General features: G+C 39.7%; 1 long non-coding RNA gene across 1 annotated transcript in view; it reads right to left on the reverse strand.

Moving 5' to 3' along the window:
* Positions 1-1019: 1019 nt before the first annotated feature.
* LOC139440280 (uncharacterized) overlaps positions 1020-26500 on the reverse strand; it is a 61734-nt gene continuing 36253 nt past the window's right edge. The window contains exons 2-3 of the long non-coding RNA XR_011650379.1: positions 2225-2259; positions 1020-1405 (exon numbers count right to left, since the gene is read on the reverse strand). This is a non-coding gene — a long non-coding RNA (uncharacterized lncRNA). The remainder of the gene's footprint in view (positions 1406-2224; positions 2260-26500) is intronic.

The following is a 26500-nucleotide window of genomic DNA, read 5'->3' on the forward strand; positions in this document are numbered from 1 at the left end:
AATGTGAATCCAGGTATTCTGATTTCTGGTCCCCCTTCTGTTCCTTTGTATTACACTTTACTAGAAAAATAATTTTTAAAAATCAGTAAACACTCTGATGCTAAGATATTGCCAGAAATGCTCCATTGGCAACATTGTTTCATCCTTGTCAGCGCTCAGTAGAAGTGGACTGTAACTAAAGTTAGACAGTAGATACAACAGAGAAAACATGTGCTGGTACAGTTACCATATTCTGATAATGTATTTGTCAAACTTAGAGAAAAAATTCTGGGATTCAGCTGCCCAGATATGTTATATTTAAAGAAACTGCTATTCTGGGAGACTTTTTCAAGCAATAAATAAGAGAAAAACTAGGATCAGTTTTGCTGCTACTGTAGCAGTAGTAGTAGGAGAAAAAATTCATCAATTACTTTTTTTTTTTAGTCAAAGGAAATGACAAACATTCAAGACTTTGCATACACCACTGTAAAAAATTACAGATTTTTTCACATTAATTTCTTTTCTCACGTCCCAGAGAATTAAGAGTTGCTTAGGCACATTTGTCCCCAGGGCATAGGTGACAACTGAATACAGTGATGTTTGCTGTATGATTTTCAGACTTGAATAAAGTGACTGGTGGAATAAATGTGTGTTGTAGTTGATAGTCTTCAAAATTTGATTAAAAAAACTATAATTACAGCCAATCTTACCTGATGCTGTAAATAAAATATTTACAGTATGCAATGAGGGCATTGTTGTCCTATTTACAACCTGCAAAGTGGCTTAAAAATGACAGCTTAACTGTATGTTTTGATATAATTAAATATATATTTAGCTGGCTGCCTAAGTTTCACACGACAGAAATAAAAATGTAAGCCAGTGTTTTCTTTTTTTCTTTTTTTTTGAGTTTCTCTAAGAATTACTATGTCTGAAGTCAAATGCAATTTTTTAAAGTAATGTCTATGACAGTAAAAGATACTATACTTTTTCTCAGGAGGGAGAAAGTTTAGTTTTAAATACATGCAATATTTAGGAGACTTATATAAGTCTGTATGAGAAATAGACATGAAGAGACTAGAATAAAAACGGTAGCTGTTTAAAATATAATCAGAATTTTAACCTTTAACCTAGATTTTTTCAGTTTTTATCATCATTAGTATCTTTAAATTTTTCCTAATAGCACAAATCTCTATTGCAATGATTTGAGTCCAATTTTCATTTTCCACCTTCAACAAAGAACCATTGGGTGGAGCCTATAATATAGAAAAGTAGTTACCCGTTAGTTGCAAACAAATGTTTTGTATTATTAAGGATGGCTTAGAAACACGTTTCCATTAAAATTGGGTAAGCGGCCGAAAGTTCAGGACTTCCACTCTGATTGCAGACTGAGGCAGTTTCCTCGCCAGGCCCTTTATTTCTGTTGTACCTAACGACAAAGAACTCAGTTTATTGTCACCTCCTAGTATCACTTTATCCAGTGAGAGACAGCTAGGTGGTGGGATGTGGGGTGATACTGGTTTACTTTTCTCACAAATGAGAGTCCAGAGGTAGTCATACATAACTGCCACTTGGATCCCCTTAGGCAGAATTGAATTACTTGGCCATTCCCAACTGCAAGGGAGGGTTAAAAAGTGCAGCTTTCCTCTGGGGCAGCCATGTGCCCAGATGAATATGAAGGGCTTTATTAACAGAACGTAAGTGGAAAATGGATTTGGGGGAAAAACTAGTAGTCTCTTCCACACTCCATACCACACATTTTAATTCTTTATTAATAAGTCAGTTATGCCTAGGATCCGTCTTAGGAATTTCTTTAATCTGAGTTAGACCCTCACCCAAATGAACATAAGTCATAGGTTTCAAACTACTCAATTGTACTTCGTGCAGAGAAAAAATAAATTGGCATCAAGGTCAATATAGAAGGAAAATAAAATTTATTAGCATCAGATTACCTAGAATTGACAATAAGATATGCTTATCATATATTTTAGAAGTGAAATAATAACATAAATAGATTACACTATAGGGAAATCTCTCATTTCAATTAATTTATTTTATTTATTAAGGGCTTGGCTCTGATCTTTTTTCTAGGTATGGAGGCATGTTCCCAAAATAATATGAAGTGTTACATAAACAGACAGGGCTTGGTCACAAAGCTTAGTTTGGTTTGGGAATTCCAACACGTGGCCAGCTTAGTAGCATGCCAGGAGGTTTCAAGGTGCTCCACAAAAGATGTACAATTACTTACCAAGAGTAATGCAATCTGTGGCTCCAAGATAAGGACTGAAAGCAGAAGGAAACGAGTCATTACAACGATTGGCTTCTATTTTTGATAAGGTTATAAAGGAATGACCAGCCTTCAGTCTTAGCTGCTTCCTATGTGAATAAGCACGAAGAATGTAGGTGTGGTAAATAAAACAAAAGGAGCTATTTCAATACATTTTCATAACATCTTGCACATACTTTTGAACTGAGTTCATTGAATACAATATGATCTTTAACAAAGTTACATTATATTAAAAATTGAAAGAAAAAAAAGACAGCTCGCTCTGTTTTTGCTAAATTGAGGTCCTGATTTGGTGCCCTCTAAATTCCTATCTACTTATGTTCTATACAGTATGATTTAAATTACTTATGTGGAAGCTTTCCATCTTTATTATTTTTTCTTTTTGGCCAGGACTATTGGGTATCTTTCAATATCTAAAGTTTTTTCTTTTTGGCTAGGGCGATCGTAGATACAGTCATGAACACTTCCAGATTTCTGGGCTTTGTGTAAGAGTTGGAGAAAAATTAAATAAGGATACATTTTTTCTTCAAAATTATATGCTTTTCTGACTTATGATAGCCTCCAGCAAAGAGTCATTCTCTGATCCCCTTCCTTTTGATGGATTCACAGCTTCATCAGTGACATCTCAGCCTTCCTGGCCTTTGCACATTTCTGACATAACTCTTTGTGTCTCTGGTAAGAATACACAAAAACCTGAAATAATGCCTTGAAAAGATGACTAATGGTCAGAACGGTACAAGTGAATCTGGGATTTCCAGTGAGGATATTCTATGATGAGTCTACTTTAATTTCAAATAAGGGATCACTTATTTGATCCCTTATTTGAGCGGCACTTAGTAAATAAATCTTATCATGAGGGTTAATAGAAATCGCAAGTACTATACTGCTGAATCTTTTTCTTTTTTTAATTACATTTTATTATTTATACTATTACAGTTCTCCTAATTTCCCCCCTTCCTTCCCTTCCACTCAGAGGCCCCTCCCCCTCAGGCAATCCCCACACGTTTTCCATGTCCATGGATCATGCATATATGTTCTCTGGCTACTCTGTTCCCTATACTGTACTTTACATCTCCATGACTTTCTGTAACTACTAATTTCTACTTCTTAATCCCTTCGTCTTTTTTACCCATCCCCTAAACCCCTCCCATCTGGCAACCATCAGAACATTCTCTGTATTTATGATTCTGTTTCTGTTCTGCTTGTTTGTTTATTTTGTTTATTAGATTCAATTGTTGATAGATATATATTTATTGTTATTTTATTATTTATATTTTGACCTTCTTTTCTTCTTCATCTTTTAACATTTCACATAATACTGGTTTGGTGGTGAGGAACTCCTTTAGCTTTTTTTTTTTTGGTCTGGGAACCTCTTTATCTGCCCTTCAATTCTAAATAATAGCTTTGCTGGGCAGAGTAATCTTGGTTGTAGGTCTTTGCTTTTCATCTCTGAATATTTCTTTCTAATCCCTTCTAGCCTGAAAAATTTCTTTTGAGAAATCAGCTGACAGGTCTATGGGAGTTCCCTTGTAGGGCACTAACTGATTTCCTCTTGCTGCTTTTCATATTCTCTCTTTGTTTTTAACCTTTGACATTTTAATTATGATGTGTCTTGGGTGGGCCTCTTTGAGTTCATCATGTTTGGGACTCTTTGAGCTTCTTGGACTTGTATGCCTATTTCACCAAGTTAAGAAAGTTTTCTGTCATCAGGTTTCCAATAGGTTTCCAATTTCTTGCTCTCTTCTTCTTCCAGTACCCCCATGATGCGAATGCTGGTGCACCTGCAGTTGTCCCAGAGGCTCCTTGCAGTATCCTGGGGTTTTTTTGATTCTTGTTTCTTCTTGTTGTTTTGATCAGTTGTTTTTTGCTTCTTTATATTCCAAATCGCTGATTCAATTTCTTGGCTTCCTCCACTCTACTGTTGATTCCCTGTAAATTGGTCTTTATTTCAATTAATGTATCCTATGTTTCTGACTGGATCTTTTTTATGCTGTTGAGGTCCTCACTAATGTCCTTGAGCATCCTTGTAAACAGTGTTTTTGAATTCTGCATCTGATAGATTGCTTGTCTCCATTTCTTTTAGTTCTTTTTCTGGAATTTTGTTTGGATCTTTCATTTGGGCCAAGTTCTTTATCTCCTCATTTTGGCAGCCTCCCTAATCTTGTTTCTATGTATTAGGCAGAGCTGCTATGTCTCTCCAGTAGGGTAGAGTGGCCTAATGTAGTGTCCTGTAAGGTCCAGTGGCACAGCCTCCCCTATTATCCAAGCTGTGTACTCAAGATGTCCCCTTCATGTGGGCTGTGTACACCCTCTTGTTGTAGTTGAGCCTTAATTGCTGTTGGCACATCCAAGATCAGTCACCACCTATATTCTGTCTGGGGTCACAAAGCATGAGCTACAAAGTGATTTGCAGATGGCTGCTACTTGTCCTGGGCTTGAAGGTGCCCAAGCGAGGCCAAGCTGTGAACCAAGCCTGCTGTTGCTAGTGCTAGGCCTGGGGCCACTTACTAAGAGATACGGGGCTCACTTAAGCTAGATGCTGCTTGGTTGAGAGAATTTAGGAAAATCAGAAGCCAAGCCATTTGTTATGAAAAACCACAGGAAACAGCTTGGGTGGGCCTGAAAGTTGTGTGGAGCAGGACCTCAGGGAATCACCAGGGTGGGCAAACAGTGTAAGCCAGGTTGATTGAGTCTCAGACATGGCACCTGCCTGCTGGCTCTGTGGCCCTGTGGGTTGAGGCTCCGGGGTTAGCCTGGCTATCTTATTGAATAGTGCACATATAAACTTGGAAGCTGATAGCAGTGGCCACTTTCTACCACATGGATCAGGTAAAAGCCAACAATGGTATCAGTGAAAGAAAAATAAAGCAAAACTTCATGGAAAAGCAGAGATGGTTTCCTGGGTTTACTGTAGTGGACAGACAGCAAAACTGGCTCCAAGTCTTCACTCCCCTCCCCAGATACAACTCCCTTCACTGTGTGACTTTGTAACTCCTCCCATCAAGAGGCAGAAACTAATATCTCATGTCTTGAATCTGGGCTGGACTTGTGACTTGGTAAAAGTGACAGAGTGCCAATTTACATGCCTGGATCACAAAAAGCCTTGATGTTTACACTTTGTCTCTCTGACCCATCCACTGCCTGAGGACATACTAGGTTGGAAGAATAAGAATAAGATGGCCCATCCAAAGCCATCCTAACAAGCCAGCTCCTATTTAACACACCAGCTGACCAAAGAGACATTAAAAAAACCAGGCCATCCAAGCTCAGCCCAAATGAACAGAACTACCCAACCAACCTGAAGTCTTATGAAGAATAATAAATGTCACTATAACCTCTAACTCTAGGGTGATTAATACGAAGTCTTGGGTGGTCACGCAGCACCAACTCACTGACACAGCTCCCTGAAGCATCTCCATCCAAGGTTCTGGAGGCCTGGGTATATCCCAGCACTAAACTTCCGTGGCTCACACTTATAATCTCATCATAAATTTTCAATTTGTCTTGTTTCCTCAATCAAGTTTATTTTTATTTGCAACCAAAAGAATCCTAACTAACTATGTTTTTGTTTTTGTTTTTGTTTCTGGGATCTAAGAATAGCAGGGACAACATCTTACTCTTACAGCATCCCATAAGAGGTAACCAGATCTCTGACGGGGTGGCTCAAGGATACTGCATAGAGGAAAGAGAGGGTCTATTAACAAGCTTCTCGTCAAGAAAACAAAACCTAAGTTAAATATTCCAATTAGAGGGAATTCAATTCAAGCAATTGGTTAGAAAAATAAAGGAAGAAAGAAAATAGGGAATTAGTGAAAGTGGAAGATGGAAAGCAAGAAGAATATCCCCAAAGAACAAACACGGTCAGTGCTCCCGAGCTGGGGCTCTGCAGCCGGCACTTGCCGCTGCACGGAGAGAGACGCTGGTGCAGTCAGCTCTAGACCTGCGGTTGTGGTGCTGCCTCCACCGGAAACGGGATTTTTGCAATACTGTTGCTGCAGTAAATGTCATCATTGCTGCCTGAGACACTATCAGAGACTGGAAGGCACTGATGAACACCTTTTCCTCACTTTACCCTGTCAGTCCCCGCCCCCCCCATTAGCCACCCTAACCCTGGGAAGGAACCCTGGGAAATGCAACACGCAGACTTTCAGCCCTATAGAATATTAAAAGAACAAAAAAGAGCAGCAGAAGTTGAGCTGCAAGCAAACGGACAAATGATCAGTACAGGGGAGGCAGCAATAAACTTTGAGGTCTCTTGGAGGGTTGTTAAAGGTTCCTCATGGTCAAAATTAGGTAAAAAGAAGCTAGGCTACCTCCATTCAAGACCTTACAGAATTGAAACAAGGAGCGTGTTAACAGTGCTGAGGGTCGAAGATCAGCAGGTCTGCCAGACATGTGACCTGCACACTGTCTCTGGGACTCTGACAGAATCCTGTAATAGAGGAGGGAAATTTGAGAAAAGGTTGACAATGAATTTTCCCTTAACCTAATAAAAGAGAAATTAAGAATATTAAATTTTATTTGGAGAAAGAAAACAAAGCGACAACACTTCTTATACCCAGAGCATGCAAATGAGAGCCATACACACCATAGAAAGGTAGAGTTCCAAGAGGCTGCATCATTCTCCCTGACAGGGGTGAGGACGGAAACGGAAACGGGGAAGTTAATGACATGCCCAAGCCTTGACAGCCAAGTGTAACTTTGTAACTAGGCTATTACAAAGCCAAGTGACTGGCTCCTGAAATAGTCTTCCCAGTGGACCACACAGTAGAAATAGATATCCCTTGTTAGCTCAGTTTGTTCATGAGATTCCACATATGAGTGAAACCATATAGGAAAAAGGGTACAGACTCATACATGGAGAGCAGGATGACAGGTAGTGGCGGGGTGGGGAGGGGGAGGTTAGGGGGTGGAGGGACTGAGCAAAAAGGAAAAAGGACTCATGGACAATAATGTGGTGGTTGCTGGGAGGAGGGGGGTTATGGTAACTAACTGCTAATGGAAAAAAATAATTCAATAAAGATTAAATTAAAGAAAAAAGGAAAGAAAGATATACCATGAGCTCCACTCTGAATGTTTCAATGTGCTTGAGGCCAATTTTCTACTTTTGTTTTGTTGGTGGTAATGTTGGCAGTTCTTTTCAATCACATAACTAATATAGGAATATATTCTCATTGCAACAATTTAAAAATATACATAGGTCTAAAGCATGAAAATGGAGTCCCTCTTTGCCACTCCCACCCATAGTCAAGACCCTCCTCAGAGTAGTCAGTGTGGGAGCTGAGATGCTAATCAAGGAAAAAGAACCTTGAACTTGTACCTTTATTGAAACTTGGCCAGCTGAAACCTGGATGAAGAAGATAAAAGCCAAGAAAACTGTCAAAGGAGTGAACTAGTTTTTATTGTTTGTCTTTGCAGTATTGAATCTTCTTTTAGGGTAGACTGTTCGTTTGATCTGAAAATCCTGAATAGGCCATTTAATTACGTAAGTATTAATCTGATCCCTTACCAGCATAGAAGGTGTTTGAAATGGTGAGCCCCCAAAACTCAAATGCTTTAATACAAAGACATTCACACAGGAAGCTGCCTATCTGGGTAAGCTGAGTGTACTTAGCTTACACGCATATGGTACTTACTGTGTGACAGGGATTCTTCTGTTTGAGAGAAATGCTTTGTTCTATACATTTAACTTAAGATCTCACTATCCTAAAAATGTCACTAGTTCTTATGGATAAGTGTGGGTATTTGTTTGCAGGTTTGCTGACAGAAAATTGGAAGCTGAGCTCTGAGAAACAGAAAAAACTTGTCTGCTCTGGTTTTCTTTAGAGTTGTCCCACAGTCAATGCTGTGTTGAGGCCCACAAGGCAGTCTTCTCAGCACTGTGAGATGGGAGGTCCCTTCACAAAGGCAAGGGCCCCGTTAGTAATGGTGATGGTGAGGCTCCCTCAGGGACCTTGAGAGTCGGTGAACATGGGCCCAGGGGAGCCAGGCAGGGCAGGGAGGAAAGAAGGTGGTGGATCCCTCCTGGAGATCAGAGCAGGCTGACTGCACGGCAATTAGAAGTACTCTGGGCATTAAATATTAACACAGGCCCAGTTTTAAATACAGATTGTTAAAGTTTGTCGTATCCCATTTACTTTATATATATATATGTATGTATATATATGTGTGTGTGTATATATATGTATCACTCCAAAACTTGTTTTTTTTGTTTCTTTTTGAAGGATATATACCAATATAACAGGAGCAAGGGTGCTTACCAATTCTTTTGGTACTTTTGCATTTCTGTATTTTTCAGCAATGTGCATGTACTAGTTGTATATTTTTTAAATAGTTAATAATTACCAAAAAAAGGGGAAACAAAATATATATGTATATATACTACATTTTAGTTAAGATCAACCACCTGCTTTATTTTATGTTTATGTGATACTTTTTGAAGAATATGTGAAAATACCTTTTACTTTCTGGGGTATCATTAATAAAAATACAATTTCCATTCATTAGTGACTTGATTACCTAGAACAGCATTATTTGTGTGTGTGCTGATAATTTGGAAAACATAGTCTTTTATAGTCACTTGGGGCTTGATTTGGCTTACCCGTTCTCTGGAGGAAATAATAGGACTGTGGTTGGAGAATTTACCCAGGTAAATAGATCTTCCAGCCACTGAAGTTACTTCTTTGGTCCTGTTTGCTACAAAGTTAACAGCCCTACAGGGTTTCCAGAGCTCTGCACAGCAGTCAGAGGAGGAAGAAATAAGACATTTGTGTCTTCCCGTTTGCTCTGCTAGAAGAACATGTATCCATGAAGTCTTAAAGGTGGACCTTCTTATTTAAGTTCATAGAGGGTGGCCAGATATCTTCGATTGCCTAATTTTAGGTATTGTCAAGCCCTTTGTCTTCAAAAATATAGTTTAAAATAGGGGACTTTGCACATCAAATGAGCAAATAGTACAACACATGACATGTATATTAATAAAACTGTTTTTAAAAAGATGGGGCTAGAACCCAGGGGTGATAGCAGAATAATAAAGAAAATGCAGTTCCCTGAACTTAATAATTATTTGTTAAACTAATCATAAATGAGTGAATGGGTCCTAGAGAGAGACATTTAATCAACCTGTTCTTTAAAATAAGCATATATATATAATTTAGGATTTATATCATTGGTAAAAATGTGAATATCTACTGGACCCCAAGTCTAAAGTTTAGGAATATTTGAAGAAAGCCTCTACATGCAAACTATAAAAATACAATTGATTTGTAACATTATTATGAGTATCAAAAAATAGAGGGGAATCAGAGTTCCAGAGATACAAATATAAATCAGGATTTGAGGGTGATTTTTAAGATCTGACAATAGTAGATGTGCAGACCTGTGTACATATAATGTGAATAGGATGCGTAGTTCTTCATGGTCAGTAGTACATGGCAGAACTAACCAACTGGAGACTGCCGGTCAAGATGGCGCTGTAGGCAGACAAGGCTCACCTTTTTGCACAACCACAACAAAATTACAACTAAAATATAGAATGACCATCACTGAGAACCATCAGAAATCAAGTTGAATGGAAGTCTGACAACTACGGAATTAAAGGAACCACACCCATCCAGACTGGCAGGAGGGGCACAGAAGCAGAATTGTCTGGTCCCACATCCACCTGCGGTAGATAAAATTTGGGGAGGGATATCTCGGGAGTGGGAAGTCCCAGCCCCACACCAGGATCCCCTGCCCACGGTTACAGTGCTGCCAGGAAGGTAAGTCCACACAACTTCTGGGCGCAAAAACCAGCAGGGATTGAGTCAGTGGAAGAAACTGCTAGAACCCCAAGAAGTTACGCTTAAAGAACCCACACACAGACTCACCTACTCAGATTCACTCCCTCTGGGCTCTGGGACTGGGAAGGCAGCTTGAGGGGCACCAGTGGCGGGCATGGGGGGTCTGCGGTGTCTGGCATCAAAGCAAACAGAGGCCATTGTCCTTTATCTGGGCCCTCCCCACACAGAGCTGGCAGACTAGCGCCGTATGTAAGATTCCATCAACCTGGCTAACACTGTTTGACCTGCCTTGGAGATTCCCAGAGACTCCGTACGACCCAACTTACAGGCCCACCCAAGCTGCTTTTCCATATGAACAAACAAGCAGCAGCTGGCCTCAGTGAGCCCCAGGCCTGGAACTAGCAGCCTAGATTTACATCTTGGCTTCCCTTGGAAATCTCCAAGCCCAGCGCAAGTAGCAGCCATTTCAGATTGCTTTATAACTCAGGCAGCATGGCACCAGGCAAAACACAGGTGAGAGCTGGTCATGGCCTTTATCATCCTGGAATCCCCAGGGCCCTTGCACCCAGTGGGCAGCTACAGACCATGTTGGAGCCACCACCACCCTGTCCCTGCACAGCTGATCCTCCACAGAGGGTGGAGGTTGGTGGTCAGTGGTCACAGCCAGTCCTTGCAGCTGACTGGTCTGGGTAAATCCCTCCCATTTATCTGCCAACAGCAACCAACTTTCAACTGTAAGAAGGGAATGTACTCAGCCCACAAAAAGGGCACACCTCAAGTACCCAGCCTGGGTGATAGGGGAGGCTGTGCCACTGGACCCTATAGGACACCTACTACATTAGGCCACACTACCAAGATAGGGAGTCAAAGCAGCTCTACCTAATACATAGAAACAAACACAGGGACGGTGCCAAAATGAGGAGACAAAGAAACATGGGCCAAATGAAAGAACAAAAAAAAAACTCCAGAAAAAGAGCTAAAAGAAATGGAAATAAGTAATCTATCAGATGCAGAGCTCAAAACACTGTTTATAAGGATGCTCAAGGAACTTAGTGAGGACCTAAGTAGCAGAAAAAAGATCCAAACAGAAACAAAGGATACACTAACTGAAATAAAGAACAATTTACAGGGAAACAACATTACAGTGGATGAAGTCAAGAATCAAATCAGTGATTTGGAACATAAGGAATCAAAAAACAACCAATCAGAACAGTAAGAAGAAAAGAGAATCCAAAAAAAATGAGGATAGTGTAAGCAGCCTGTGGGACAACTTCAAGCAATCCAACATTGGCTTCATAGGGGTACCAGAAGGAGATGAGAAAGAGCAAGAAATTGGAAATCTATTTGAAAAAATAAGGAAAGAAAAATTCCCTAGTTTGGTGAAGGAAATAGACATGCAAGTCCAGGAAGCACATAGAGTCCCAAACAAGATGGATGCAAAGAGGCCCACTCCAAGCCACATCATAATTACAATGCCAAAAGTTAAAGGTTGAAGAGATGGAAGGGGGCTGTAGGGGAATGGGTGAAGAGGTGAGGGGATTAAAAAGTACAAATAAGTAGTTACAGAACAGCCATGGGGATGTAAAGTACAGTACTGGAAAGGGGGTAGCCAAAGAACTTACACGCATGACCCATGGACATGCACAAGGGTGGGGATTGCCTGAGGGAATGAGGGGTGCTGGATGGAGAGGAGCAAAGGGGGGAAAGTCAGGACAACTGTAATAGCATAATCAATAAAATATAATTAAAAAAAAAGAAGTAAGCAATCGTTTTGAAACTAGAAAAGCCAGTGTTCATGCTCCCTGTCAACTACCAGACCCAATAAGCAGCGACGGGGGTTGAATCTTTATGGGGGCTTTATTCAGAAGGCCGGTGCTCTGGGAAGACGGTGGGGTTGTACCCTAACAGACCATCTTACATCCCATTTTTAAATGGCCTTTTTTATAAGGAGAACAAAGTGTAAGTAAGGGGTTTGGAATTCAGGGGAAAGTTAATTGGATTAAAAAAATACAGCATTCTCGCCCTGGGTGGTGGTCTTTAGCTGCCTCAGGCAGTGGTTTTTAACCAAGTCCTGGGTGGTGGGCGTCTCACTCTGGAGCACAATGGCTCAGATACCAGCTTGAATTGCTTGCAGCCCTCCTGAGGAACAAAGGTGGAACTGACTATGGTCTCCTGGAGTCCTGGTGAATCAAACCTTCTGTTCCTGGAACAACAGCTTTTATGAGCATTGATTACAAAGCTTGTTAGCTATTATTTAAACTAAAATTTTTCCAACATTTGAGCCCCCCATGATATTGTTAGTTCCAAGGTTAAGTCATAAAAGGCAGTGTAGCTTCTATGCACCCCCTTTCTTAGATAATTTGATTATCTAAAAGAAGGGTAATTTCTTTCCCTCTTAGACACTTTGCTCCCGGGTAAATGGGCTGCCACATCATGAGCAACCCCACGGAGAGGCCTGTGCAGTAAGCAAACGGGGCCTCCCGAGGATAGCCATGTGTGTCAGCTGAGAAGCCGCAACCCCAGTTAAATGAAGCCTTCGGATGACTGTGGCCCAGATGACAACTTCCCTTTGTGAGACCCTGAGCCAGAACTGCCCAGCTAGGCTCCTCCTGGATTCCTGCACTTGACGACGAACATTTTAAGCTACTAAACTTTGGAGTTATTTGTTATGTAGCAATAGATAACACACAGTACAGAATAAGAGAACTGAAAAAAAATGTAGAGGTCCCAGACTTACACATTATAAGCTTGACTAGAAAACATGTAACTGATGAAATTCTACAATTCTGAGTTTGCCTTGGTCCTTCTATCTCATTAATTCCTTCCTCTCCAAAAGTTTTCAACACACTTAGCTAGAGGATTTCATTCTCCTGTGGAAACATATTTCTAATTGCACAATGAAAGTCCACGGAAAATTTAGATTTACTTTAAGCTGGTCATGATTTTACCCTATAAATATTAATGTTCTATTCTTAAATATTAGATATTTTTCTTGTATCTACCATAAAATTCCTTATATGAGAAACATGGTTTTACATATGTTAAAGTGTTAAATCTAGAAGAGTTGACAACTTTTAAGACTATTTTCCATCCCAGCATTTTCTTACACATGACTTTGACAACAGACAATTTCCCAGTTGAGACACCAACACCAACGACAGTGCTTGTAAAGGGTGGTTTTTCCTTTGCAGATGGAGACTCGAAAACCTATGACGATGTTGCAACCTGCTGCCAGATCAAATTAACTCACTCTTAGAAAGAACTAGTCTAATTAAAGGAAAAAAAGAATTTCCTTTCTTTTACTGGTTTAACAGTGACAGTTTCTTGCAATAAATATCTCCAAATAAAAATGAGTGATGAGAATGTGATGGTATTTATAGGTTGTCTCCCCAGTCTCTCTCTTCCTCCCTGTCATTTACATGGCTATGGGCTGACTCCTACCGACCACATCCATCAAACATCACCCCTTGGCTCCACTTGATGCAAGGTGAACATCTCCTAATCTTGGCAATCTGAAATGGTGGATGAGGTAGAGAGATGAGGAAGGATTGGAATTGACTGAATTTTTCTCAGGATGGCTGGACCTGTGACATATAAACTTGGGTTGCTGTCTGTAGCCATGGGTTTTTGTTTGTTTGTTTAATTGAATCTATTGGGATGACAGTTAATAAAATTATATTGGTTTCAGGGGTACAATTCTATAATACATCATCTGTTTATTGTATTATGTGTTCACCACCCCAATGGGGCCATGCTTTTATCCAGGTAGTATGAAGCACAGGAAAATTGTTAGGCGAGAAAGAAGTAATGAATCAGAAATGCAGAGACCAGTATACGCAGGAGTCAAGAGAATGTTTCTAGCCCTGGCCAGGTGGCTCAGTTGGTTGAAGCATCATCTTGTACACCAAAAGTTTGGTCAGGACACATACCCAGGTTGTGGGTTCAGTTCCCAGTTGGGGTGCATACAGGAGGCAACCCATTGATGTTTCTCTCTCACATCATTGTCTCTCTCTCTCTCACAAATCAATAAACATATCCTCGGGTGAGGATTTTTTAAAAATTCAGTCTAAAAAAATAGAATGTTTCCAGCAATACCCTTATGTTTATAGTCCTCAAGATACTCCTGTGTTCCTCTAATGTATTCCTTTTTTTGTTAAACTCAAATGGGTTTCTGTTATTGGAAAATAAAGGTTCTATTACACACATAATAGAATAGTGATATAGTTTAATTAAGAAAATTGGGAAAAATTTAACTAAATGGTTATTGATCACAGCATGGAAAACACTAAACATTTAATGTATAACATCTACAATGTACTCACTATAAGTCATGTTGTAGGGTAATATTAGGGTAGGATTATATATTTATGATACATGTTAATGAAAAAAGCAAGTTTTGGATATGGCCTGTGTGAACACATTTTTGTTTTTAATTATTCATATATAGGCATACAAAAAGTTATGGCATCATGTAAACGAAAATGTCAATAGTGGTTCTCTGAATGGTTAGATTGCAAAAAAATTTTTAATCTCGTTATCGATAAAGAACATGTAGTTCTTGTATATTAAGAACGAAAAGTTTCACACCAAAAGTAAATTTAAAATATTATGTGGAATGTTTGTCAGTCCAAAAGTTGAGCAAGTAAAACTAAAATCTGGAAAATTTAAAAAAAGAGAGAACTCAGCAGTAGCTTAACATCAATTAAAATGAGATAATATGATGGTCATGAGAATTGAAGTAGGAAAAAAACCTCCTGCAAATGAATTAGTTTGATTGTCACAGTTATATTGTGTAAATAAATAACAGGTTTATAATAACTAATTGAATAAAGAGTATGTGGTTTATAAGGCTCACTCATTCTCTGTGGGCAACTAGCCACTGTCTCAAATCTCACTTGTACAGTTAACTATTTGATCCAAACTGTAAGTCCAACAGATAAACATTCCCTAGAGCACAGGCGGCAGACACAAGGCCTGAGGGCTGAATCCGGCCCTCCACCTTGTTTTATCCTGCCTGGCATCTTGTTTCTACCTGGAGCTCCTTGCCCCTAGTTAAGGAGTAGTTATATTTATACAGTCCTAAAAAAATTACGGCCCTTTGAAGGCAACTGCGAGGCTGATGTGCCCCCCCCCCCGCCCCCGCCGTGAAAATGAGTTTGACACCCCTGTCCTCGAGGGATGTTGTAGCTAAAATCTAAGCATGCTGAGATAAACCGTCATTTAGATTTAAAGCAGATGGCTTAAAAGGACCAAAAACAATACTCAATGGAAAAGTAGGAAATGATCAGATTGCATATTGAAAACATTTCTACAGAAACGCATTGTCTAAACCATGACTTATTCAAATATAAAACATCAAAATCAAACTCTCTAAATACCTGCTTGGCACCTTGCCTCTTCTAACCTGTCTTATACCAAAGAACTCCAATCACAAGATGGGGTTGGCAGTATTTCAGAAATGCTTTTCAACTGCACAAAAACCTTTTTTAGAAACTAGGATTAGTGTAACACAAATATGGGTATGTAAAAGTAGGCGCTGAGTTATGCAATATTTATTTAAATGGAATTCTTCCAATATTTTCTGGAAGAGAGGTCTTTTTCAATGACGCCACTCTGTAGAACAACATCATAGTCATAATGCTTATGAGTATTCATGATTTTTTTAAATGAGTATTCTTAAGAATAAAAAGGCATTAAAATGTGAAAGTGAAATAAATCTCAGATTTTTTATGTAATTAATGACCAATTTCAATAAAGATTGTTTAGAAATAAAATAACCTCAGGATTTTTTTATACAGAGGTTGTCTCCACTACCTTTTTCCCATTTTTTAAATCTTGGGGAAAATTTACTTCACGTGAATGTACAAGCTTCTTTTTTTTCCCCAATGTTATCACACATATTTTATTGAATCTCAACAACATCATAAAGAGTTGAGTTAGAACAGCATAGTGGTTAAGACCTTGGCACTGGAGTCAGAGACCTGGGTTTAAATCTAAGCTCTCTATTTAATAACAGCGCTGTTATCTCAGGTTGCTTAGGTCTAACATTCCGTATGCAAAATGAAGTGATTAATAATATTTACCTCATAGGATTGGTTTAAGAATGAAGTGAGTAGACGGATGTAATAATTTAATTATAACTACCTAGTACATTTTAATCATCACCTACTTTACAAGCTTCTAACTTCTCTCCTGTTCATCAACAGCAAGCTTGTTGTGTGTCAGGAGTGAACCATCTCCATACGTTATCTGTACAGTAAGTATCGTACAGTAAGCCATCTACGGTACCATCTCCATCTCTTCACCACACATTATCTATTTTAATCTTAAGCCTCTTCAGTCTGGCCTCTGACCTTATGGTAGAACTGAACTGTGTGGTCTTTCCACTCACGCACCACTACACAAAGCCCTAAACTCTTCCCTTTTCCTGAGTGCCCAGTAGCTTTCCTTTCTTTTTCTTCTTGACTCCTGAAATCTCATGATTAAATGAAATTTAGTCCATAGCCCATTGGTCATCTCTTCATAGTCTTCTTTTAAAGAACTCATTCACTATCAAGGTTGCAAGTTGCACTTGATTCCTGAAGCTTAGTCCCAACTGCCTGCTGGGCATTAACATTAAGTTAGGACCTCATGTAGAACAGAACCCATCATCTTGCCCTCCAAGCTGACTTTCTCATTCTTCAGTGTTTTATTACTAAGTTTTACCAAGTCTTTTGTAAAATCTGTGAAATCCATCTCTTGGTCTCTCTTTGCAACTACCTTTCTTTGGTTATGGCCTGATTATCACATTGATTTCCCCCTGCCTCATGTCTGACACTGGTTGTCTCAAAACAAGAGCTAAGACATAGGCTTGCACACTAGTGGGAAGTGATCCCAAAAAAGCATGATTGAGAGCCTGGGGGAAGGGGACAGAGAAAGAGGAAGAGCCAGTTCAAAGATAACACTGAATTGGCCAACACTACCAGTAACGGATGCCAGATCCCACCTGGATTTTCTCATTGGCCTTATAAAATGCATCTCTGAAAATCCACCTGGAAATAAAAGGAGGAAATAATTACTCATAAGCTCCTGTCCCCCACTGGTTAAAGATGGCTCCACTGGCAATAACTCCCTTGCACTTCTGGATAGCACATGTATGAGTCTCTGCAAGGTCTGCTAGCCTCCAGCATGGCATAAGAGAAACCCTGGGGGAGAAGTAGTAGGATTCAGTGATTTTTAGGAAAAAAAAGGAAAAGAAAAAAGTGGTAGGTAAATGTCTCGAGCTTCAGTAAGTGTTGTCCAGTTGTATCTATAAGACATGGCACAAGGAAGAGTGCGGGGCTAACATGAGGCATGACATATCCTATTAATTCACTTGCTCCGTGTGTCTCTTGTCTCTGTAATGGGAGTCTAAATATCTCAGTGGCATGCATCCATTCAGCTGATGATTTTACCAACAACTACTACCACCCCTCCCCGGTTCTGCCCTCAGTATTGATGTCAAAGCACTCCCCACCCACTGTTTTTAAAGCTTGTATTTCGAATTCTTTTCTCATGATGATACTCTGTTTCTGTTACCAAGTTTCTTTAACACCACGACACATCTATGGAGGAAGGCTGATTAGTTTAGCAACATAGTCACTGGCTGAAGAAATAAAGTGAGCGGACTATCTAAAGTTGGAACATTGTACTCATCAGCTCTCACCATCTAACCGGCTAACTTAAACTTACAGACTATGTTTTGAAATATTTTATCCTTGGATAAGATCAAAGTGTTTTAGTAACTTAAGGTTGGTTTTCACTTCACTTACTTATCTTTACATCCTACCGCTTAGATAAACATTTTTTGCATTCTCTCCTCTAATCTATTCTGCCAAGACTGGTTGAAGACTTTTAGCACTTGTGAATGAAGTCCAAGGTACGATGACACTATGTTTAGGTCCTACACACTAGTAGTGCTTATTTATAGAATTTTCTAAAAGTGAGAAGAAGGAAAACAAATTTGCCTTCTTTATCGTTTGGGTACAATATAACATCCACAGAATTTATCAAGCTCTTTATATACTTGTCAGTGGTTTCCAAATATCGAAGATAAACTTAGCAGAATACCTCCCCCATATGAAATTTGGGTGGTTCTTTTGAGCTGAAATAAATATCCTTAATGTTTTTAAAGAAGAGTTTGAGAGTTTGAGAAATGTACTCATTCACTTAACAAATATTCATTGAGCACGCTATTGTGAAAAAGTCCTGTAAAATCTTGTTCATCACTTGAAGAAACTAGTGTTTATTTTTCCCCTTACAAAGCATTAAATATACTCTATGCAAAATAAATAAAAACTTAGAAACATAAAAGCACCTGTAATCACATCACACACATATAAACACTATTAACCTCCGATAGATGTCTCTATTGCTTCTTTGGTGGACTCCTCTCAAAAATGCTTTCATTAGAACAAATTGGAGGTTAAAAATATCCAGGTGTTTCTATACAAGTAGACTCCACAATTTTCAGGTGCTGGGATTATATCTTACTCTTCAAAGTATCTACCCCAAGGGTTGACACATACTGTGTGCTAATAAAAATGTTAGGGGGCTGTTCCTGTATCTCATTAAAAACCAAACCAAACATATGTTAATAAGCTCAATTCCCCACAGTGCCTGCTACTAAATGAGACATTTAGAATGCCTAGTCACATTAGCTTTTTCTATTGTAAAGGGATGTTCACCAACCTTGAATAAAGTTTCTCTATGTTCATCACAAGGTGATAACCTTTGGTGTTTAATTAGGAATGGAATTTGGTGGCACAGGCGAGAAAAGTCTATACTCATATGATTATTGAAAATCGGGAATTTGGCTGCGACACAACAGGGAGCCGCAATCCACTTGGAAGTGCAGGGCGAGGAGTTCCTCCATGCTATGTGAGGACTAACGATGCCGCCAAGGCAGCAGCCAGTGATACATATCTGTGGAGAACGTCACAGAGAACATGAGATAAAATCCAGGGATCCCATCACATGCAGAGAATGTGGATACATTCTCTGTTGTACAGAATAATGTACAAGAAAAGGACTAAAAGATTGGTGGTTTTTGATGCTGGATGAAGCATGGAAAATAGAGGAATACCTTTGTTTGCATTTGGATTTGTTGTTAATGTTGTATAGCTTTTCATTAGTGTACTTATCTTTATGAATACATATATACACAATTTCATTTTAAAAATCGTATTTAGGTATCTATTAATAGTTTATATAAAGAAACTACTTTTGGGGTGGGGTGGAGGGATGGGGAGAAAAGGCATACAACTGTAATTGAATAACAATAAAAATTAAAAAAAAACTACTTTTGTTCAAAAGAGAAGAAAATCAGGAATGCGGTATCATTGGGAGAACACAGGGCGAGGGCGGCAAATTCTCCACTCGCCGTCATTTTGCCTCAACAAGAGGTGAGGTGAACACTAACTCATCATGTCAGTGACTTGTTTTTGACATTTGATGAAGGTGACCCAACTGGTAAAATGATCATTTTAGCACTTCTGCCAGAAGACTCAAGCAATTATAAAAACTAACTAGAAAAAAAAAAGTGAGAACAAAGCCCATTATTCTTGTTGTTGTTGTTTGGGAATAACTTAGTACTGTCTTTCAGTCAGAAAAATATGTTTTCCATCAGTTATTTGTATGCTGGATATGAACAATTAGCCTGTTTTAATATAGGACATTTTCCCTTTTATTCTTAGTGTTAAAAAGGATATTCTAATAAATCTGTAGGGGAAGAACTTTCCCCCTCCCCATCTTTGCACCTTCAGGAAACAAACATTTCCAGTCTCCTTAAGTGTAGAGATGGGTTCATGTTTGTAAAATTTCTTTTTGCCCTTAAGGAAATAAAACCAACTTTTTTGTTGCCAGTGATTTTGGCTATAGCTTTAACGTGTAATCAAGCTGTATTATGAAAGAAGAAAGCAGCTCTTTTGAGCTGAGAAATAAAGAATAGGTCTGACACAGAGGCCTGAGGAGGGTGGAGGATAGTGGAACCATTTATGGAAACGGGGAAGGCAGAAAAGCAAACTTGGGGGGGGCTGAAGAATAAAAAATTCTGTGTGGCTACTTGATGCCTATGACGACAGACTTCAACACTGGTCCTGACTTCCTGGCACTGGACTGTTCCACTGAGTTTCTGCGTGCATCCTACTCTAGTACTCCATGGGAAATAAAAATCCTGCCAGCCTCTGCCAGGTTCCCTCACTGGGGCCAGGCCTCACCTCTCCCCTTGCACAGCAGGTCAGGAGGGTGGACTATTGTTTAGGGACAGGCTGTCCAGGTGTTACCAAGGCCAGGGAGCTGCTTTACCTAGAATCCCTGTTGAGCAGCTTTTATAGGAAACCTTCTGTACTAAAATGACGGCTCGTCGGTCTTTTAGAAGTCAGGTCTTTTCCTGACTCTGACTTGTAAACAGTTGGCTTTGCCCCGGTGAGTCCTGAAAGGGTCAGTTGTTCAGGTAAGAGGATGGGTTTTTAGACTATTCACCTGTTAGCTGGAGCAAATGAGCTGCTATGGGATAAATGGACAACAGTATAACATAAGAAATACAGAATCCTCATAAGGATCTTTAAGGTCCCATCAGGCAGGAAAATACATGCTAAGTAGCTCAAGCACTAATTAGTAGTTTTCAATAAGAGGCAACTCTGTATCTCAAAGGCCACTTTTTCAAATAAGCGGCAATTATGAAATTTGGAGTTAGAGTTATCGTTATTTGAATTGTACAGTTATCCAATGGAATAATTCAGGCTAATTGACTCCATAACCCCTCAATTATCTTGGTAATTTAGAAAAAAATAGTGCTTCTTATCCTGAATTACCCAAGTAATTACAGTTGGTAGTCCTGACCTACTGTCTTTTTATTGTAAATGATGCTCTGATTTGGGTTGGCAATCTTTTAAGTGACATTTTAAGGTTCAAATTCCTTCTTAGGAATGGACGAAAGAGGTCTTCTAGAACCCAGCATTGTAATAGAGGCCAATAAACCAGGACCAAACTCAACATGCACAAAGCCCCAGTCTAGAGTTCATGTTTATTCTGACATGTCATCGTCACAATTCTACTTTTCTAGTGTGAAAAGACCCAGTCAGATGACAATATAACTGGGTTTAAAAGAAGTTAATGGTTGGTTTAACTGAAAATGTTGAAATTATTTGTTGATCATTATTAACAAGGCTGCCAACCTAGTTCTTTCTTATGTATTTATGTAGCAGGGCTGTCTGGTCAACTCAATGGACGTTGACTTTATTTTAGTCCAGTCTACTATAGAATCGGTGAGGTATTCTTAGCTCTAAATTCACTCCCCCTGGTGGCCCAACAAATTGTAAAGTTACTAGCCTTCAGAGAACGGCATTAAATATTTACTCTTGGCAACTTGAATATTTACCTCTTGGCAACTTGAATAAAATGGAATAATGTTTCCATGTCAAATGATCAACTCAAGTGTTTTTAAAAAGCATTTTTATAAGATACAGTATATATTTTTATAATCTATTTATAAATAACAATTATTTGATATCATAATAAATAAAACATTTATTGACAAATGAAGTAGCAACTACCAATTTAAAGTAGTGAATTAATAAGCATGTTTATAGTCTACCATATTTGTCTAAAGAACACCTAAGATAATTTTTATATGAGTAATGCTTTCTCAAGCAAAGTAAGCCAAATATTTATCTGGTAAATGTAGGCGGCAGAAAATAACTGCAACTCATCTTGTTTCATGCAAATCTGAAGTGAAATTACATATCTCCTGCAAGCAATATAACGTAATACCCAAATCTTCTGACCTATGCCAAATGTGTTAGGAATTTGCTCACTCCAGCCATGGAGACCTTGTGTCCATGACATTATCAAATGGCAAAAAAAAGATGATTTTTTTTTTCAAATGCATTTATAAGATGCATTTTTCCCACTAACCCATAATGACCCAGTAAACCTTAAGCATTTATAAACACCTGATAACATGAGAGGATTACATGAACAAACCTGCCACTTTTCTGTTTCTCCTCTGAGGGGAAAGAAGTGAAATGAGATGAAGTGGATACAGATTAACAAAAAACACACCCCAAACACCCCAAGTGACATTCCAAAGCATCTATGGGAAGCTAGGAAGAAGTTAGGAAAGATAGAAACAGGTCTTAGCAGATGTTAATTTTCTTTACTCACCCAAACTGTTTGGGAAAACTGCAATGAATTCTAAGGCAAATTTAACAATCAGGAAAACAACCTGGTTTTGAAAAGTTAGGTTTAGAATTTAATTGAAAATAGGCAAAAAGTAATGAGTCAGCAACTATAAAAGAAATGCTGGAGACCAAGATGGCAGCATAGTAGGTGGAAGCTACACACATCTCCTCCAAGGACCAAATTGGGTTTACAACTAAACTACAGAACAACCATCCTGAGTAACCGACTGAAGCCTAGCAGAAGAGAAGTCATAACCAAGGATTTACAAAGAGGACACATCAAGAGTGGGTGAAAAGGGCTGGCTCCTCTCCCACAGGCAGAGGCTGAGGTTTCTGAGAAATATCTCAGTTGTGGGGGTGTTCCCCTTCAGAAACGTGGGGTCTAAACCCCAAGCTGGGTTCCCCAGCCCGCAGCACCAGACCAGGTAAGAGGCACCTCTGTAACATCTTGTTGTGAAAAGCAGAGAGGTTTCTGTCATCCAGGGAGAGATGGGAGACCACCAGAGACACAGGCAGCCTCTTAAAATGCCAACGCAAAATTTCATGCATGGCCACTCACACTGGGTCTGGCAGAGGGTGGACACAGCAGACAAGAGTCACATGAGGAGAGTCTGGGGTTTGTGGCTCTGGGGAGAGAGCTTCCAGGATACCTGTGCTGAGTCATTCTTCCACTCTGCAAATGCCATCTTTCTTGGATGGAGCACTCCTATCCTGTGACATCAGCCTGGGGAAAAGCAATAGTCCCACTCTCTGGACTCCCTCTCACCCCACCTGTGGAGCTTTCACCCTGCTGAGGAGTCAGTTGCCTTGGCCGGGGTGTAGAGGTCTGGGCAGACTTGGAGGGTGTCAGTGACTGGGTAGTGTGGCTTTGGGGCAGAGGCCATTCCCCCCACTTCCCCATGAACCTGACTGGCACTTCCGCCTCACAGGAGATCAGCTAGGACCACACTTGAGGCTCCAGCTCCAGAGGCCGCACGCATACAACTCCTAGTGGCTCTGCCATGCTGAGATTGGGGTGAAATCCAGGACAGACCAGTAGTGTGGCTCTGGGGCAGGGGTCACACCCCCCACCTTCCCCAAAGCCAAATGGGCACCTCTTCCTCACCAGAGATCCACTAGCCCTACCCTTTCAACTCCTGGTAGACCTGCCTTGCTGAGCTCCATCTGGTCCTGGAAGAGTCTGGGACAGACTGAGCTATGTGGCTCCATAACAGGGGCCATTTTTTCCTCATACACCCAGGCAGAGCAGAGCCCTCCCTTCACACAGCCAAATCTTGGTGTGTTTGGGCCTAATAAACTGTTGGCCTCACCCGGATGAGTCCCTGTGACCCTGCCCCAACACAAAGGTGTGCAAGCACCCATAGGTGGCAGCTAGACTTGGTTTACTCAGGGACATTTGCTGAGTAGCCTCAGACCCAGCATTGACAATGGGTTTGAACCTGTATGAATCTGGTGAACACCACTTGCCCCTACCTGGTGACTCACTGTGAACCTACTTCATGCAACTCAAGTATAGCCAGAGGCTCCTTCAGTAACTGAGCCTAACAAGTAGCCAGCAGGCAGAGGCAGGTGGAGGCAGACCTCAAATGGCCTTAAGACTTTTGCTAACCTGGCCTTGGGCCTGGGGCTAATAAAAGCCGGCCTTGGTGCACAGTTTGGTCCTTCCCATGAACACCCAGGCTCAGCAGAGGCAGCCACAAACTGTAAATTGTTTGTAGTTCCAAAAAGGTTGCCAAGGGGCCAGGCACAGACAGCATCTGACTTTGGTTTGCACCACAGTCCTTCCCAAGAGGCGCAGAATCAAAGCACCCAAGAACTAGCATCACACAACTTCAGGGCAGGATCCAATAAGCCTCACAAGTGGCATATCTAAAGGACGGTCCTGGCAGGCACCAAACCCTGCTGAGGCAAATTCTGCTTTGTTTGCTTAGCACCTGACCACACAGCTTATATGGCATGATCAGGGTTGAGTCTCACAGTTAGCCAGCCTGAGGGTCGATCCCACACATGAATGAGCCAATAGCAATCAAGACTCAATTAAAACAGGAGGGTCCACATAACCCACACAACAACATTCCTGGAGTACCCACCGAAGGTGATCAAGAAGACTGCACCATTGGACCCCAGACGACACCCACTACATAAGGACACCCCACAAAGACTGCGAGTCACAGCGGATCTATCTACAACAGAAACAAACACAAAAAGGCAGCCAAAATGGGGAGACAAAAATGTGCCCCAAATGAAAGAATTGGAGAAATCTCCAGAAAAAGAGCTAAATGAAATGGAGGGAGACAATTTATCAGATACAGAGTTCAAAGTAATGATTATAAGGAAGTTCAACAGCATGAAAAATGACATAGAAACCATGAAAAAGGGCCAGTCAGAAATAAACACTACAATATCTGAAATGAAGAATACACTGGAAGGAATAAACAGTAGGTTGGATAAAGTAGATCCAACCAGCAATTTAAAAGTCATAGAAACAAACACCCAATCAGAGCAGCAAAAAGAAAAAACAATTTTTAGAATTGAGGGTAGTTTAAGACACCTTTGGGACAACATGAAGTATAACAACATTTGCATCATAGGCATGCCAGAAGGAGAAGAGAAAGAGCAAGGGATCAAAAAACTACTTGAAGAAATAATGACTGAAACTTCCCTGACCTGGTCAAGAAAAAATAAAAATAAAAACACAAGCCCAGGAAGCACAGAAAGTCCCAAACAAGATAGACCCAAAGAGACCCACTCCAAGACACATCATAGTTAAAATGGCAAAAGTTAAAAACAAAAAGTAGAATTTTAAAAGCATCAAGAGAAAGACAGTTAACTATAAAGGAGATCCCATAAGTGGGTCAGCTAATTTTTCAACAGAAACCCTTTCAGGCCAGAAGGAATTGGCATGCAATATTCAAAATGATGAAAAGAAAGGACCTACAAACAAGACTACTTTACCCATCAAGGTTATCACTTAAAATTGAAGGAGAAATAAAGAGCTTCCCAGACAAGAAAAAGGTGAAGAAGTTAATTACCACCAAACCAGTATTACAAGATATGTTAAAGGGCCTTAGAAGAAGAAGAGGGGAGGAGGAGGGGAGGACGGAGACAAAGAAAACAAAGGAACATAGTTATAAAGAATAAAATAATAATCAATACATACCTACCAATGATCACTTTAAATGTAAATGACTTAAATGCCCCAATCAAAAGACACAGGGTAGCTGAATGGATAAGAAAACAAGACCCATGTATATGCTGTCCACAAGATATCCACTTCAGAATGATACACACAAACTAAAAGTAAAGGAATGGAAGAAGATATTTCATGCAAATGGAAAGGGAAAAAAAGCTGGAGTAGCAAGACTTAAATCTGACAAAATAGACTTCAAAACAAGGGCCATAACAAGAGACAAAGAAGAACACTACATAATGATAAAGGGAACAATCCAACAAGAGGTTATAACCATTGTAAACATTTATGAACCCAACAACAAAAAAGCACCTGAATATATATGGCAAATCTTGATAGATGAAAGGGAGAGATTGACAGAAATAAAGTCATATTGCAAGATTTTAATACCCCATTGATATCAATGGATAGATCTTCCAGACAAAAAATCAAGGAAATGGTGGCCTTGATGACACACTAGATCAGATGGATTTAATTGATCTCTTCAGAGCATTTAGCAGAATATACATACTTTTCAAGTACATATGGAATGTTTTCTAGGATAGACCACATGTTAGGACAAAAAACAAGTCTCTATGAATTTAAGAAGATTGAAATCATCTCAAGCATCTTCTCTGACCATAATGCTATGAAACTAGAAATCGATCACAAGAAAAATATTGAAAAACACACAAAGGCATGGAGGCTAAATAACATGTTACTAGACAGTGAATGGGTCAACAATGAGATCAAGAAAGAAATCAAAAAGATACCTTGAAACAAATGAAAAGGAGAATACAACAACCCCAAATCTATGGGACACAGGGAGTAATCCTAAGAGGAAAATTCATAGCATTACGTTCCTATATCAAGAAATAAGAACAATATCAAATAAAGAATCTGATTTTTCACTTAAAGGAACTTGAAAAAGAATAACAAAGCCCAAAGTGATTATAAGTGGGGATATAATAAAGATCAGAGAAGAAATAAGTGAAATAGTGTCTAATGAAACAATACAAAAGATCAATGAATCAACAAATGAATGCATGCATAAGTGGAACAAGAAATTGATGTCTCTCTTCACTTC

The sequence above is a fragment of the Desmodus rotundus genome, chromosome 1 (genome assembly GCF_022682495.2).
Source record: "Desmodus rotundus isolate HL8 chromosome 1, HLdesRot8A.1, whole genome shotgun sequence".
In the NCBI taxonomy this organism is placed as follows: Eukaryota; Metazoa; Chordata; class Mammalia; order Chiroptera; family Phyllostomidae; genus Desmodus; species Desmodus rotundus.